The sequence below is a fragment of the Peromyscus leucopus genome, chromosome 19, assembly GCF_004664715.2.
Source record: "Peromyscus leucopus breed LL Stock chromosome 19, UCI_PerLeu_2.1, whole genome shotgun sequence".
NCBI lineage: Eukaryota > Metazoa > Chordata > Mammalia > Rodentia > Cricetidae > Peromyscus > Peromyscus leucopus.
In genome coordinates this window covers 972,447-991,206 of record NC_051079.1, presented here as the reverse complement: position 1 = coordinate 991,206, position 18,760 = coordinate 972,447, and the positions used below count along the sequence as shown (strand labels likewise).

General features: G+C 38.8%; 1 protein-coding gene across 1 annotated transcript in view; it reads right to left on the bottom strand.

Moving 5' to 3' along the window:
• Positions 1 to 18,760, bottom strand: part of Greb1l (GREB1 like retinoic acid receptor coactivator) — a 248,203-nt gene that overhangs the window by 127,768 nt on the left and 101,675 nt on the right. Inside the window, exon 2 of the mRNA XM_028876702.2 lies at positions 216 to 321. The gene's annotated coding sequence lies outside the window, so the exon portion shown is untranslated. The remainder of the gene's footprint in view (positions 1 to 215; positions 322 to 18,760) is intronic.

Genomic DNA, 18,760 nt, shown 5'->3' with positions numbered 1-18,760 from the left:
TTGGGAGAAAAACTTATTCCTGAGTAAGTGTAACTGGGGGAGTTGAGAAGATGGAGAGCAGACAGGCATGCAGGGTGGGTAAGAACAGGACAGGAGTGCACATAAGCACCTGCTTAAAGAACCAAACACAGTAACTTTATTTAAACTGTAAATTAACTTAACGAAACCAATTTGACCAGGGAAAGTTTGAGAAGAGGAATATAATCACACAATACCTTAGTTCATACATTAACATTTTTGAATCATGTTCATGGTTAGCTAGGCAGTCAACATCTCAGGGAGCTTGTTCAAGATCACAATGTTCTTCAGGGTTCTTTGCACCTATAAAAACATAGAATGCATAAAACCACAAGTTATTTCTAAGTGCCCTTTATTCTACAATATAACAATCTACATATCTAAAATTCTACAAAATTACAGAAGTTACCAAAGTCCTACCTAACTCTACCCATTACAAGGGGAAAACATAAATATGCCCTCTCTTCCTAAACCCCTCAGACAACTACCCTCGAATATATACTCAAATGATTCCTGTTTTTCTTAGACCTCTCCCCACCTTCCCTCAGTTCAAGCTGAGCGAGTGTTTTTGACAAGTCATCACAGCAGTAAAAGTCCACAGACTACTTCTATCTTGGAATAGAATTAATGTAAGATAATTTTCTTATTTTGAGGCATTTGGGAATTTTACAATCCCTGATATTTGTCTAAAATTAATTTATTCAAAGAAATATAAAAAGGTCAAATATAACTATACTGAAATATTTTTCTACTTTTTGAAATTCCATAATGATTTCCAGGAAGAAAAATTGCAAGAAGAGAAAGAACTATTTCCTAACTTTCTGAGCAGTGTCTTTCTAGAAGATATTAAATAAATTATAATTACCTACAGTTGATTGAATAGTGTGCCTATTATTCTCTTCGCTAAGTAGATTACGGTAGATATAAACCATTGAATGAAAAATATGATAAATCAGTAAAGCCTTAAATGAATTAAAGCAACTTGTCATTAATTTTTATACATAACTTGAAGTAATTTTTACTGTGTCTAAAAAAAGAAAACTAAAGAGTCTCAGTTTTTTAAGAATGTACTAAGTGCAATATGAATATTTTACAACACTAAAATACTTGAAGTCATGCTAAGTCTTTGTACTTTCTTTTTATGTCATCTTGAAAGAGAGAAAAGAAACATTTCAGATTTGGTAATAAAAATATTTGTCTTAACCTCTCATTATTGGAAGAAGCCTTCTTACAAAAGAATAATGAAAACTACAAGCTCTAGATTTCCAAGCTCACACACGCACAAATAGCATTTTTCAGAATCGGGAGCCTTTCTACCTAATCCAAACCCAAGATTGCCCCATATGGTCAATGAGGTCAAACTGCATTACCGCCAGTGAGAACAGTCTGACTCTGCAGGTATCTTAATGATTTTTAAAAAGGTCAATAATCCAATTCCAATAGCTTTGGAGTCTAAAATTGCTAATTTTTAGCCACGTGCTGCACACTTCACCTGCTAGTAATGACATTTTTGTATTTTCTTCTAATTACACTCAGAGCTAAGACCTTTGGCCCTGGCCACAGACCCCTATTCAGGCTGCACACATTTTCTTAAAGGGCCCGACCTCTGTTGTCGCTCTTACTCTTTCATCTATTATTTACGCCCATGGAGGAGATACTCCACCGTTTGTGCAGCTGAAAGCTTCCAACCATCTCAATTTCTTTGCCTTTCAACCGATGGTCTTTTTCATAGACAAATGCCAAAAAGTTTGACAAATCATTTTTTGTTTTTAGTTACACTGCCCTCTCCTTTCCCATTTTCTACCCCGAGGCAACTTCCTTCCCTCATGTCCCACAGGAGAGACTCTGTATGAGTAAGGATTTATACACTGTGACCATTACCAACAAAACAAGTACAATACAAACCTCCAACGTCTGACAGATCAATAAAAATTATATATTTTCTTCCACCACAGAACCCATTAAATGAAATTGGAGATAATTTAAAATAACTTAAAACCCGCCTCAGCCTTCATTAGGCACAGAACTCTCAGTGCTCCTGGCAGAAGTTCCACAAAGCATTTAGGAAACAGTAAGGATATTTGTTACACGGCCAAAACTTTTCAAGTGTTTTAACATCTACCGGCTGTCAGCTGCTTATAAAAAAGAAAGGGGGAAAGGGAAAAAGAGAAAGTGAACTGAAATGGCTAAGTGTTCAATTTTTAGCTTAATCTTTAAAATGTTTTAAAGGAAAATCTTCATAAACCATCCCTACCATTATTGTTATTTCCCAACACTTCCGTACACACACATATATACGTATGCGGACACACACACTCACACACACTTAGGAAATCAGAAGCATAAAACTGTTACCATGATGCAGATCACTCCCTCAGACCACAACAAGCCACCAAAAGATTCTGAGTTGCAAGATGTTTATAAACCGACACTGGTCCATCCCTGCTCTCGATTCCTTTACTGCTTAGCCTACTCTTGAGTTCTAAGTGTTTCCCTGTTGTCTGTCCTCTGCAGACCTGAAACCTCTTGTCTTTTCTTGTTTTCACCATTTGCTTCACCCAGCAGTTCACTGGAGACCCATCCATCTTGTAATGCCTAGAGTGACAGATGCTCTCCAGAGCAACCACACTGCTGAGTGAACAAAAGATAACATCACCTCCAGGAACTCCAGAGAAATACAACCGCAACCTTAGGACAGGGTCTGACTTGACAGACATCGGACCATAAACGTCTTCTAAGTGAAAAAGAAAACAATTGCCACACACACAACACAATCTGACACAATCAAAGGCAGAAAAGAGTGATCATTTGTGGATTGCCTTTTCACTCTGTAACTCACTCCCCCCAGTGCTTTTATATTGGGGCAATTCACTCGCCAAGAGGCAAAAGACGTTCTTGGAAAGAAAAGCCTTTCTCAAGTGCCTTCTTTTACTGAACAATATTCAAAGTGAAATTCATTGACGTGTGTGTTGCAGGAAACCCAAGGCTTCACTTCAGCCCTTTTCACCTTACCCCTTGTTTGCATAAAGCAATATCTGGACTCAGAAACGCTGACTCTATTACTGCTGTGAAAGGAACACTCGTGCTTTGCAAATTAAAAACACATTAAGTACATCAGAAATTAAAAAGCAACATGTGACACAATGTCAACAGTATGCGTAGCTCAGAATAGAAAAGCTCACCATTCATTAATTAGACAACCTCCAACGTGGGTTTAAAAGACAGTGAACAGGAGAGCATCCTGGGAAGGGTTGCAGACTCTCTTCTGACAAAGGAGAGGTCATGTGAACATCTCCCAGCAACAAACCAATGCCAAGGAAGCTATACATGCAGGAGGTTCTGCTGATCTAGAGTTTGGGGTTTTGTTCTTATTTCAAATCCAATGGGAAATAAGTACACTTCTAACATTTAAATACCAGGAGGGGGAAATTCTGAAGAACAAATAGGCAAAAAAACAACTTGGAGGTTAAATTAAAACACTGTGATCAATGTCAACTATGGAGATTAATAACCCATTTTTATAACAAATACCAAGAGACATAAAGGTAAATCTCTGTTCTAGAGAAGTACATTCTCATTCTCAAAAAAGGACAGAAACAACAAATACAGACGGTTCATCTAAAGACCTCAGAACGTCCAAGGAAAGGCTCACCAACAATATTTCTATGAACTGTGAGCAATGTAAATGATAATATTTGCCTAGGAAATATTTTAATTTTTCTTAAAATTTTTCATATTTAAGCCTTTAAATTATGCTAAAATTGAGATAACTTTGTAGTCTGTAATGACTCCTCTCATATTTCTGTTTCAAAAATCACCATGAAATTTAAAAGATGTTTTATCTGTTGTGTTTAAATTATTTGAGGAATTAAAAAAATTAGTGCCATAAACTAAGACCTCTTTTTTAAACGTTTACATGTCTCCTTTACATCCTTACTTTGGCTTCTTTATAAATACCATAGTACAATTTTTTATAATCTCAGAATTTCTTATTTTATTTTTAAGGCTGGCAAAAAATACACAAAATAATGAAATGAATGTAAACAACTTGGTAAGTCAACAGAAAAAGATTAAATAATTACAGAAAGACTATCATCTTGTAGACGGCTTTGTCTACTATGAACTTGCTCAAAGTAATTCTCCTAAACTACTGAGCCCAAAATAGCATGTCCTTGAGTACTCTCAAACTTGGGCATCAATAGCAAGCGAGATGTGACCTTGAAAGGACAGCACCCCTGCAAAGGGCTCCCAAAAGATCCAATTACACGATCTTCTTCTGAACACAGCAGATCCATGTGCATGCATGGAAAGCACACCCCTATGGAAAGTTCTTAGTGCTTGACTGGTCAAAAACAAAGCAAAGACTTTTCTTTCTTTGAGGGTGGCTTCCAGATCACAGTCAGGGCTAGAAACCCACACAGGGGAAAATCCATCAACACGAAGTCCTGAAAGGGTTTACCCTTCCCCATCTTATTTGCACTTCAAAACCCTGGGAGTCCTCCAGTAAAAGGCCAGGGCTGAACCATTCAATAATAAGCGAGGTGGCCAGCGGTGATTTATCTTCCATTTGGCTTCTGGACAAGAGCTGTAATGTTGTCTAGGACGCTTCCCTTCCCAGACAAGAGCACTCCCCCAAGTCCTCACTGTCTCTTCTGCAGCCTCGGATGTGCAATGCCTTATAAACAACCCACAGGCTTCCTCAACCACATGCAAGAACATGCGCAACTCAGGGTTTGGGCACATTTTCTTGTCAATGGCATCATGAAATGTGAGGCCACAGAGTAACGGAGCACTGCAGACACGAGGGTAAAGGGCAGGATCTCCTTGTTCTAGGTGGGGAAAGCGGAGGGTGTCCCAACTGCAGCCTCTGTCTCACTTGCCTCAACTGTTAGCAGAACTTCTTAAGCTCTTTCCAATTTGTCCCAACACATTTCTTCCCTGGCCATGTTAGTCAGCTTCCAGCAGTATGATATCACTTAAAATCCATGCACTGTAAAATATTTTAACAAATCACAAAAAGTAAAGATTTCATAGGTCACAAACTCCTGGGTCAAAAAGACCTAAAGACAGATAAGAGATTCATTATGACTCAGCTGATTTATGTCCCTTCTTACCAAGCATGTCAACTCACAACCTTCCAGCTCCAGCCAGCGATAATGGTTATGTAAATCAGATTGTCATGTGTTAACTGCAGTGGGATTATTTCTTACAGAGGACATTTTGTCACCAGGTATGACTTACTCATTTCATAATTATGTTCAACGTGCTTCTCAGAAAAGAGAATAGAAGGTATTTATATACTTTTTCTGTCTGTTCATTTTCAAGTTTTATTTAAATGACTTCGATTTTTTAACTGATACTGGTGAGTTCCACTTGAATGTCATATTGACAACATGCCGAGAATATTTTCTGTAGTGACAATGTTCTCACAAATTGAAAACTTTCTATTTATTTAAATTTATTTACCTTTGACAATCATATCCATGTATAGAATGCATTCTGTTATACTCACTCTCTTATCCAGCCCCCATTATTGCTGATTTCTTCCTCTTAGCTAGTACCCTTTCTGTTTGTGTCTATTTAGATATTTTTTTGTTTGTTTATTGGTTTTTGGAGACAAGGTTTCTCTTTGTAGTCCTGGCTGTCCTGGAACTCACTCTATAGACCAGGCTGGCCTCAAACTCAGAGATCCACCACCTGCCTCTGCCTCCTGAATGCTGGGATTTTTTTTTTTAATTTATTTATCTATCTATTTATTTATTTATTTATTCATTCGTTTATTTATTTATCTATTTATTAATTGTTTTCTGAATGCTGGGATTAAAGGCATGTACCACCATTGCCTGGCTTGTGTCTTTTTTTTCTCCTTCATTCTTTTTGAAATTTTTTTTATTTTTATTTTTTGTTGTTTTTTGAGATAGGGTTTTTCTGTGTAGCTTTTGGAGCCTATCCTGGAACTTGCTCTGTAGACCACACTGGCCTTCAACTCAACCATAGCTAAGCCGGGCAGGAGGCAGAGGCAGTGTATCTCTCTGAGTTCGAGGCCAGCCTGGTCTATACAGGACAGGCTCCAAAGCTACACAGAGAAACCTTGTCTTGAAAAACCAAAAAATAAAAAATAAAAAGGCGTGCACCACCACCGCCCGGCGATTTTTTTCATTTATTTTACATCTTCTCCCTCCTCTCCTCTCATTCCCTCCTCCCACCTCCCCTCTGAGCACCCCCCCCCAATCCACCCCTCCTCTGTTTCTGTTCAGAGAGGAGCAGGTCTCCCATGGGTGTCAACAAAGCACAGCACATCAAGTTGAGATTGGACTAAGCTCCTCCCCTCATATTAAGGCTTGGTCAGGCAACCCAGTATGAGGAATAGGCTTCCAAAAGCCTGCCAAAGATTTAGGGATGGGCCCACTCCCATGGCTAGGAGTCCCACAAGTAGACCAAGCCATACAACTGTCTCCCATATGTAGCAGGCCTAGGTCGGTCCAGTGTTGGTGAGGTCCCACAAGCCCAGGTTAGTTGTCTCTGTGGGTTCTCTTGTGATGAACTTGTGTCTTTTTAACTCTTCTTCTCTTGTGCAGGTCTTGTGCAGTTAACCAGATTTGCTGCATGTTGGTGATTTTGTCCACCATGCCTCATCTAGAAGAAAGCCTTTTACAGAATACCTACAAATAGGAGCCTTTCAAGTGTTTTCACTGACTTCACAGAGACTCCAAAGAGAAAATGTGTTTAATTTAAATATAATGCTTTAACAAAAATCTAACCAATAAATAAGGATGTGACTGATTCAATAAATGCAAGTATTTGTCAACTAACGGGAAAGAATAATTTGTCTTGAGGGTTTTAAATTTTAATTTCTATTAAAACTCTATTGCAAACATCTTTTTTATCTCATGAACAAATGTTTTTCATTTCATACCCTTAAATACTAAAAAGTTTAGAAAACTCAATTCTTTTAGGAAATAATTTTATTGTGTGCTACCAGACCAATGATTTTGAGATTTATATTTGAGGTGATATAAACATTCAAACAGCACATATTAAATGAGAAAAAAGAGTAATTAAAAGCCCGAGGCCATGAAATTTCATATCACTGGAAAAAAACCTAGTGTAAGTAATAATATTTAGGAAAGCAAATTTCTTAGCCTACTGTAGAACATAAAGAAACAAATGTTTTCCTCAGAGAATTGACAAAAGTAATTGATCTACCAGACAGGAAACATTCAATCTACATTAAATATTTATTTAGTGCAATAGACTATTTGGTGCTATTTGGACCTCAAAGGAAAAAAAAAAAAAAACATTTCCTGTTTGGCTTAGAAGTGACCAGAGATGAGACAATTCCTCAAATAGTGACGCTACATTTCAAAATTACAAGGCTATGCCAAGGTTGTTGGTGCACACCTGTAGTGCAGCACGTGGGAAACTGGGCAGAAATAGCGCTACAGATGGAAAGCCTGCTGGGCTATACAAGAAAAAGAAAAAAGAGAAAACAAAGCCAAACCTACTCACCAAACAACCAAACACAACCAAAATAAAGACACCCGGAGTCTCGCTTTAAGATACATATCGCTACTTGGAAATGAGCAAAGAAAGAGCTACAAATGAGAACAGTAAGCTCAACCAGGCCTGACTGGGGTTTGTAGTTAGATGCACTGAGCACAGGGAACTTGCTTGTGTCAGGAGTCAGGTCCCAGATTGGACAGACACTTAGCACGCACCTGTCTTCTCTGGAGGGAGGGAATTAGAAGCAACACATTTCCAGACTAAATACAAACTGATGGATTCTGTAGATGACGTGATCTTCTATATGGAATACCCTAAGACTCCACAAAAACTGTTAGAACTAACAAATAGAGTAAAGCTAATAAAAACATCAACATATAAAGTTAGCAGCATCCATATGTGCTAACATTAAACTGCCAATAATAATAAAATTCAACTTCTAAACCCCACAAGGAAAAATTTTAAAATTAAGAATAAATTTAACCAGCAAAGTAAAAAAAAAAAAATCCACTAAAAAATACAACACATTGGTGAATTAAATTGATGTAAAAAAAAGAAAACTAGAAAATTGCTGATTTTTTCAAAGATTACAACAATAGTATTATTAAAATACCCACATTACTAAAAAAAATACCCAACAGATTTAATGCAGTGCAATTAAAATTCCAACAATATTTTTCGCAAAAATAGAAAATGAATCCTAACATTTGTGTGGAGTCACAATAGACACTAACTAGTCAAAAATTTCTTAAACAGTCCTCCACCAAACCAAACAAAACAAACAAAAAACCCTGAAGGAATCAGATCATCAGGTTTCAAAACTGGTTTCAGAACTGTGGTGACCAGACCAGCACAGAACTGGCAGACAAACATCCACACTGACATAAAAATAAACCAATGGAGCAGACTAGAGGACTCAGAAATAAAGTCACATGCTACCAATCGATCCTCCACAAAGATGCTAAGAACTCACAATAAACTGTTGGGAAAATCTGATGTTCAACATGCAATAAAATCACAAACTTATCTCACACAACTGACAAAAGCAATTCAAAATGGTTTTCTAAATTCTGAATATAAGACCTGAAACTTACAAAACTACTTTCTAGCCAGGCATGGTGGCACACCCCTTTAATCTCTGCGCTCAGGTGGGAGAGGCAGGTTGGATGCAGTCTGGTCTACATACCAAGTTCCAGGAAGTTAGGGCTACATAGTGAAAAACAAAACAAACAAAAAATGCTTACTAGGAGACCACACTTGGGAAAATCTTTATGACATGGATCTGGGTTATGATTTTTTTGGTAGGACTCCAAAAGCATAGGCAATTAAAGCAAAAATTGACAAGGGGGATTATGTCATATTATAAAGCTTCTGTACAGCAAATGGAAGGAGAGAGTGAAGACAGCTTAGAGAATGGGAGAAAATATTTCTAAATCACACTTTAATAAGGAGTTAAACCCTAAATATATAAGGAGCTCAAACAACGAAATAAACTGCCCCAAAAATTCAATTTTCAATTCCTACAAAGGCAATATAAAACAATTAGGAGTAAATTTAATCAGGAAAGTGAAAATATATACATTGACAAAAAACAGACAAAGACACTTATAGATGCGTCTTAATAAAAGATGTACAAATGGTCAAAAGTGCATGAATTATCAGCATGACTAACCGCCAGGAAAATGCAAATCAAAACCACCGAAAGAGGTCACCTGTTAAAATGGCTGTCTTCCAAAAGACAGAAGATGACGAGCGCTAGAGGGGACATGAGAAAAGGGAACACTTGCTGTCGCTGGGAACATAAGCTAGTGTGGAAAACAGTATGGCAGTTCCCTAGAAATTTAAAGTCAGAGCATCCATCCTACCCAGCAATCCATGGCTGTTTGGATGGGGATCCCACCACTGTGTTGCTTCCTGAGGTTCCATTACTCAGAGCTCCTCAAATAATTAACTCTTGGGTGTAAGCAACTGTGATCACACTTAGTGTTGTAATTGCTCAAGCTTATAAAGAGGCTGTTAGGCTCTCACTGTGCTTCATGTATAATTTAACCTTACCTTAGGTCTGCAGAAGGAAGACAGTATACACATTGATCTCCAATTTATGATCACTGAACTTACAATTTTTTTCTACTTTACAAAGGTACAAAAGCAATTTCTGTACCAGCAACTGTATTTCAAACTTTTAAATTTTTATCTTTTTTTCAGGATAGCAAGGGGTGATATAATACTCAGTTGTGATACCGAGTAGAGGCAGGGAGGCAATGCTTCCAATTAGCTAACCATCACAGGGTAAACGACACACACTGTATGGCCTACTGCTCTGTTTAGCACAAGGCTTGGTAGGTTATGTGCATTCAATACATATTTAAGTTACAGTGTTTTATTAAGACATGACCCCATGGTAAGTTAAAGAGTTCAGCACTACCTCACTTTCAAGCATTGGGGGACTTACAATGTGTCAATTGTGGATAAACGAGGAAACTATTACATATTCATCGAAAATAAAAGTTAGTATCTGTATTCCCATGTTTGTTACAGCATTGTTCCCAGTAGCTAAGACATGAAATAACCCTAAATGTTCACTAGTGAATAAAAAGATAAAGAAAAATGTCACACACACACACACACACACACACACCCTTTCACTCACTGAAAGGAAATTGGGCTGGGGAGAGATGGCTCAGTTGGGAATGTGCTTGTCACATAAGTATGAGGACTTGAGTTCAGATTCCCAGAGCCATGTAAATGGGCAGCATGGTAACTAGCCTGTAATCCTAGTGCTTGGGAGACAGACAGGGAGGGGATCCCCGGGGCCAGCAAAACAGGCAAGCTAGACTGTCGAAATAGGCAAATTCTAGGTTCAAATGAGAGCTACCACCTCGATAAATCAAGGTGGGTGCAATAGAAGAAGACATACGACATCAGCCTATGGCCTCCAAATGCACACATCACACATATCTGTGTACACACATGTGCATACACATGTTAATACATATACATGGAGATGCATACTACATAATGCATATACATACACAAAATAAAAAAAAGAAGGAAACCATGTCACTGGGACAAGAGATGACTCTGGAGCATATTGTGTCAAGTGAAACAGACACAGAATGATAAATGTTACATCATCTCACTTATATGTAAAATACAAACATGTCAAGTGCCTGGAAGCAGAGTATAAACTAGTGCTTACCAAGTACTGAGCTGGGGGCTGGAAAGATGGCACAGTGGTTAAGCACATGTACTGCTCTTCCAGAGGGCTAGAGTTCAATGCCTAGTCCCCACACTGGACAGCTCACAATGCCTGTAGCTCCAGTTCCAGGAGTTCTCAGGCCTGTCAGGCACCTGCGCACACACCCACACAGATACACATATACATAATTTAAAAAGTAAGTTCCAGGACAGCCAGGGCTACACAGAAACCCTGTCTCAATAAATAAATAAATAAATAAATAAATAAATAAATAAATAAATAAATAATAAATAAATAAATAAATAAAAGAATATATATGTATATGTATGAGAGAAAATTGGCTGCAGGCCTGGGGACTAAGAGATGTTGGTCAAAGGATGCAAAATTTCAGCAAGAAAGATAATAAGTGCAAGATATCTATTGATTATAGTTAGTAATAATGTATTCTATGATTTGAACATGGCTAAAAGCAGATTTTAAGTAAGTCTAAGCAAGGTACAAATAAGCTAATTTGTTTGATCTAGTCATTTCACAATTTATACATATATCAGAACATCAAGTTATACAACACAAATAAGTAAATAAATGTTTTGTTAGTTAAAAAAATAAATTTTTTTAATGAAAAAAATATAGTGCCATAGAGGCAGGGAAGAAACCTCATTCACAACTGGAAAAATAGTATTTGGAGTCATGGTAATGGCAGACATGCTTTAACTACTACTTCTTCTTTTTAAGATTTATTTATTTATTATGTATACAGCATATATGACTACAGGCCAGCACCAGATCTCATTACAGATGGCTGTGAGCCACCATGTGGGTGCTGGGAATTGAACTCAGGACCTCTGGAAGAACAGCCAGTGCTCTTCACCTCTGAACCATCCCCCAGCCCCGCTGTAACTTCTTAAATGATCAAACTTTTAGGTAATTTAAGTGAAAGTTTCTACACAAAGGAGCATATTACATTTCTTAAAGAAAAGTCTAATCACTATAAAGTTGTATATTTCCCAAACAAAATAATAATGCAATTCTAATTAAAGTATCAGTAGAGTTGACAACTTTATTAGAACATCTGTGAGGGAATTAACACTGCCAAAGAAAAGACAGAGAAAACTCTCTTCAAAGACACGTTACAGGAGCTGGAGAGATGATGGCCCAGCCATCGGCAGCACTGGCTGCCCTTACAAAGGACCCAGGTTTGGTTCCCAGTACCCACAAGGCAGCTCACAACCATCTGTAACTTCAGCTCTGGGGACCCATTGGGCATTATACACACATGGTGCACTGACATTCAGGCTGACAAAAATAAAATAAATTTTAAGAAAAAAACAGGTTATGGGAGAGATGAGCCAGTGCCATATTAAACCTGTTGTGAAGAAAGAGCTTTTGGTTTTTAATATCTGTGTTGGTAAAGCTCAATAAGCATGCCTCTCATCCTCCTTTCATATTTCCTTTTGACTTCTTTTTACATATAATAAATTAGTATGCATGTGTGTGTGTGCAGGTGCACATGTATGTGTGTGTGTGTGTGCATACATGTATGCTATCACATATGTGTGGGTATATGCATGTCTCAGAAGGCCTATGAATCTCAGTGGACAACTTCCTGGAGTTGGTTCTCTCTTTCCACTATGTGGGTTCCCATACCAAACACTGGCAGCAGGTGCCTGTCCTCTGGAGCCCTCTTTCCAACCCTTGATGGTTTCTGAAGATTTCCTCCCTTCTGAATTTCCTGTTGTGTTCCTAGTTTTCCTCTGTTTGTAGATGGGTTCTCAATTTCCTCTTCATCCACTGCACAGCAAGAAAGTGATGAAGTCCCACAGAATTCAGTCTGCGGAAGCTATCTTGGAGGGGCTGTACTCATCTACACCTCCTGCTGCATCAGGCCTAACTAATGCAATTATCAAAATACTGAACAAGAGACGATGTGCAATTTCAAAGGCCACACAAGACACTTCAGCAGGTCCTGAAGGACACAAGGAGCTCTGGAAGAGGCCCTCATGGCAGGAGTGGAAACCTCTTCCCTAGTCACTGTCCTCACTTCTGATATCCTCCAGTCACTTCTTGCATAATGTGCAAATTAAATCATGACAATCTTTTGCTAAAAACTTTCCAGATTCTCTGATGCTCTCTGGATAAAGTGTTTCTCCTAACATTGAGCTCAGAAACAATGATCAAGCTTCCAGTATTTACAGTCTTCTTCCTGTGCTACCACCCACTGTCTTTTGTTTTTGTTACTTAAATTTCTTTCATCCTTTAGACCTCAATTCAAGGATGCCTTCTCAGCCACTCAGTCCTTCGCTGAAGGCTCTTGTGGAACCTTGTTCATCTCCTTCCCAATAGTTCACTCATTTCTGAGCCGTATAGTGAAAACATGAACTATACTTAGCTGATTCTCCTAAAGTCACAGCATTGTGCTTGCTTCAGCAGCACATATGCAACCATCACAGCATCTGTTATGATACTCTCCAACACAGTAGGCAGTCAAAATATTTTAAAATATTTTAATCATTTATATATGTGGCTGGCTACACACTGAAAGGTTTATTGGTTACAGCCCAGATAGACTGTATTAGAATTAAAACATTATAACACCAAAGAAAAATTATTGCCTTCATTATGCTGAAATAATTTTTAAATTATTAAGAAACTGTTTTAGCAGGTGGTGGTAGTGCACACCTTTAATCCCAGTGCTTGGGAGGCAGAGGCAAGTGGATCTCTGTGAGTTCGAGGCCAGCCTGGTCTAGTTCTACAGAGCTAGTTCCAGGAGAGCTAGGGCTACACAAAGAAACACTATCTCAAAAAACCAAGGAAGAAAGAAAGAAAGAAAGAAAAGAAAGAAAGAAAGAAAGAAAGAAAGAAAGAAAGAAAGAAAGAAACCATTTTAGACACTGAATTATCCAAGGGGCTGAGATGCAACTCCGTGGTGGAGTAAGACTGGGTTTAAAAGACAAACAGCACAATATCTGTTACTGGATTCCATTTCCTGTCACTAATACAGCATCAATAAAGTATCTCTGTAAATAGAAGCACAGGAAGGGCTTGGCTGGGTCAGAGGACAGTGAGCAGGAGCTCCAGAGAGGGAAGTTGTGAGGACTTCAGCCTTGGCGCCATGTGCTCAGCCCCACATTGGACACTTTTTATAGTACTGGTGATTCTTCTTCTGAGAACTGAATGATCAGCTTCAGGTTTCAAGTTTTAAATTTGTATTTTCAATCCATTTTTAAATGATGTTTTTGTGTGAGGGAGAGAGATATAGAACTAATTCCGTCCTCTGGCTGGTGGATATTCAGTTTTCTTAGTAGCATTTGTTAAATAAACTGCCATTTTCCCCACTATGTTTTTGACAATTTGTGTGTCAAAATATTAGATGGTAATAAGTGGTATGTGCTTATTGTTGGGTCTTTAATTCTGGTCTATTGGTCTGCATATCTGTTTTTGTGCCATTTCTAGACGGTCTTGGTCACTATTGCTCGATGGTATAATTTGAAGTCAGATATTGGGACACCTCCAGAAGTGTCCTTCCTGCTTAAGTTTGCTTAGTTTTCACATGTGAATTTTAGAATTCTTTTTTTCTAATTCTGTGAAGAATGCCATTAAAATTTTGATTGGATCACATTGAATCTGTACATTACTTTTGATAAAATATAGACATTTTCACAATATTAATTCTGTCAATCCAGGAACATGAAAGATCTATCCAACCTCCGGTGCCTTTTAATTTTTACGTCAGTTTCTTAAAGTTTTCGTTGTAAGTCTTTTATCTTCTTGGTTAGGTTTATTCCTAGGTTTTCTTTTTTCTTTTTTTGTTTTTTCTTTTGGTTTTTTGAAACAAGGTTTCTGTGGTAACTGTCCTGGCTGTCGTGGAACTCACTCTGTAGACCAGGCTGGCCTTGAACTCATAGAGATCCAACTGCTTCTGCCTTTGGAGTACTGGGATTAAAAGCGTGAGTCACCACTTCCTGGCTTCTTTTCTTTTCTTTTCTTTTCTTTTTTTAAGTTATAGGATAGGTTTCCTAGTTTCTTGGTTGGCTGTTTGTCACACATAGTGTGTTCATTATGTTACATATCTATTCTGAATTTCATCAGGACTTTTTGTTAGAATTCCTAGCCACTCCCCCAGCTCCATGACTGCACATGCGCTGTCCAGTAGCCAGATAGGATGCCAGTCATCCTAGGGCCTTACTTGATCACATGATCACATAATTTGCACACAGTGCGATGGGAATCTATAAAAGCAGGCTCCACTTACCTCTTTCCTCTCTTCCTGCACAATCTTTCCAGAGGCCTAAGCACCCCCTTCTATTTCCTCCCCTTAATAAACTCTGACAGTGGGTTTTGTTGTACCTCATGGCTTTTCTCACACAGTAAACAGTGCCGCTTAATGAATAACACTTTTATCATGAAGTCATATTGAACCTTGTCAAACTTCTCTTCCATTTATATGGTGTCAATTTGGCATCCTTGGGATGAAACTAACTTGGTTGTGATGTGGGAGCTTCTTAGTGTTCTTAATTTGGTTTGCAAGAATTTATTTCTAGAGGCTCTAAGCAGCAAAAAGACAGAGGGAAGGAGCCAAAACAAAACAAAACAAAACAAAACAAAAACAAAAACAAGGTAAACAGAATCCTCACTCCAATGTGATTTTTCCACTAAAAAAAAAACCCAGGAGAGAGCTAAGAGCACTTGCTCCTTTTGCAGAGGATGGGGTTTGGTTCCTAGCACCCACATGGTGGCTAGCTCACAACTGCCTGCTACACCAGTTCCAGAGGTCTGACAGTTTGTAGTGGAATACTATTTTAACTAGGCAAAGATGTGTTACATTTGTTTATGCTGTGGAATATTACTTTAAGTAAAGGTGTGTTTATGCTGCATTTGTTTAATTATGTAAAGATGTGTTCATTTGCTTCACCTTGCCTGCCTAAGGCACCTGACTGGTCTAATAAAGAGCTGAACAGTCAATAGTGAGGCAGAGAAAGGGTAGGTGGGGCTGGTGGACCGAGAGAATAAACAGGAAGAGAAATCTAGGCTCCAGAGGAATGAGAGAAGATGAAGGAGAAGAGAATGATGGAGAAAGAGAGAGGCATGCCCAGGGCCAGAAGCCAGGCAGCTGCCAGACAGACAGACATGAGAAGCAGTAAAAGTAAGACAGACAGGAGGAAAGAAAGTAAAAAACCTGAGGCAAAAGGTAGATAAAGTTAAAAGAGCTAGCCAGAAACAAGCCTAAGCTAGGCCAAGCATTCATAACTAATAAGAAGTCTCTGTGTCATGATTTGGGAGCTGGTTGGTGGCCCGTAAAGAAAAAGCCTGGTACATGTCTTCTGGTCTCTGTGAGCACCAGGCATGCATTCAGTACACACACATGCAAGCAAAATACTCATACACATAAAGAAAAATTCTTTTTTTTTTTCTTCTTGAGATAGGGTTTCTCTGTAACCACCCTGTCTGTCTGTAACTCACTCTGTAGACCAGGCTGGCCTCGAACTCAGAGATCCACCTGCCTCTGCCTCCCAAGTGCTGGGATTAAAGGCGTGCATGACCACACCAGACAGAAAAATTCTTAAGAAAAAAATTTAACAAGAAATTCTCTTTTATTTGTTTGTTATTTGCTTTTTGAGATAGAACCTTTTTATAGAGTCCAGGCTGGCCTCTAACTCATGATCCTCCTGCCTCAACCTCCCCAGTGCTGGAATTATATATATATATATAATATATAAATTACCATATCTGGCTAAAAGGAAGCTTGGAGTTTTTGTGAATTTACTGGTGATTTTGTGAGGTGGACACAATGTGTGTTTCTCTCCTGCTCATTGTCTCTCACTATTTAAGAAAAAGGTAAGAAGCTACATTCTGCCCCTTCCATCTCCAAACAGCAGAGGAAAAGGAGAAGGAACCAGATGATTTTGAAATAGCCAGAGGGATTCTACAATTCCAACAGCCGGCCTCTTCCCTACTTACTATGAAATGCTTTCCCGTGGTTCATCCAATGTAATGCTGTGTACTGTCTTGGTTTGTGACTGCTGCACCCACACTATCGACAAGACAATCTGTTCTGAGTTGCTGTTCCCAAATCAGAAAAGTCTATAAAACAAGACTTCTGTCTTGCTGTCCCCTCTATTTCAATCTGTCAACTCAATGTATTCAGATCGATCTGTGTTATTAGAGTAGAAGCTGTTCCTATTCCCCGATTTCATGCATTTGTTCACCTAGAAAGTACTGTAAACTAGGAGAGATGAGAAACAGTCTCTAAGCTCACAGAGATCCCAAGCTAGAGGTGAAGGCAGACCCTGCTCAGAGAATACCGAAGCTCTGGAGGAGATAACATCAGAGAAAGGGGACGCTGGGGTGGCTTTAGGAGATAGGGTAGGAATTCATTAAACAGAATTGGGAGGGCCTCACAAGTCAATACAACAGCCTGTCAGGCATGGTATACTTAAGACATAATGAAAGGCAACTGTTGCATGTTGGGTTGATTCCCCAGGTGGGCTGTGGGTCGGTTAAAGAGCCAGAGAAGAAAACTTTAAAGTATGGTGGGGCTAGTCTTGTAAGGATTTTCTATATCAAATTAGGAATCTGAATTTCAACCTAGAAGTAGGAAAAAGCCAGTTTCAAAAACTAAAATTAACAATCAGATTTTTAAAAAATAGAAGATAATTTAACAGTAATGTACAGAGATTAAATATTTCTGCAAGAGCTGGAGAGAGAGTTCACTGGTAGAAAACCCAACCAACTGAACATAAGAAGTTTCTGCAAGAGTGTCGGAAGGGCTGATTTAGGAATTCTTGTAATCAGGGGTGGAGGAATAGAGGAAGAATCTTTTCAGTAGGTAGATAGAAATTCAGGACCCGAGCTCAGGACTCCAGAGCACACAAACCAAACAGGGCCTGAAGACATCAACCACACAGCTAATCCTTGTACTGGTCCAGGTGGTCCAAATATGTTGAACTGTTAAGCAGCAAACCATGAGAAACACTGCAATTTGAAAAGCACACAAAGGAAAGCGAAGCAGATGGGGAAAGAGCAGTGGGAAAGGAACCAGGGCCTAACAAAGGTGAGGAGCACACGTGAATGACCGTGTGCCATGACGTCTGACAAGCGGGGGTGGAAACAGGTTGGTGACTGTAGCAAAGATACGCTGGCAGGAAGGAGTAAGTTATAGGTGGTATGCTTACAGGATGAGGTTCTTAAAGAGAGAAGAGGAAGCGGAGAACAGTGTGGGACAAGACCCAGCAGACACGAGCTGTGGTTCTGCAGAGATGACCTTAACTATAACCTCCTAACTCTATTAGGAAGAGAAACTTAAAGACATTGTTTAGTATTTCCTTTGATTTGCAGGCAAATGTAGAAGCATGAAGGAAAGAAACAGCACACTATGTCTTAAAGATAAGATCCGAACCTGTCAGCACTGCTCGACTCCCAGTGTGAGAGGAGGGAGTGTTAGGAAAGGGCTTAGGAGTTCAGAGTCCATCCTGAACAAAAAACAAAACCCATGTTCTCATTTCAGCTGTGAGTAGATGAGCCCTGGGGTGGTATTCCGGAAGCTGCTCACAAGGAAGCAAAGACTACTCAGAAGCCTATATGGGCACAGTTAGGATAAAGAGGCTGGGGTAGACCTGAGCAATATTTAGGACTTAAACCAAAAGAAGTTGAGGATTGAGAAGCCTTTCTCTCTCTGTGTATTGTGCTGTTTATTTTTTCCATCCCCATGGTTATTGCTTTAATTCACACTAGAGCACTACATCAATTACTCCTTCAACACACACTTCTTCACACTTGTGTCAGGTCCTGAGACACAAACGTGAATAATTGGAAATGATTTCTGTCTCCTAGATCTTAGAGAAACTAGTGACCACTGAATTATGTGGGGAGTCTTATTTCATGGCCAGGACACCTCATTATTGAAGAACTATTATTGTTTCTAGTTTTTAGATGAGAAGACCCAGTTTTAGAAAGTTTAATATTTCCCAAGGATTGATCATACACTTATCCTACTTCAAAGGCATGTTTGACTGCTCAACTATGTTCTCTCTCAGGTAACTA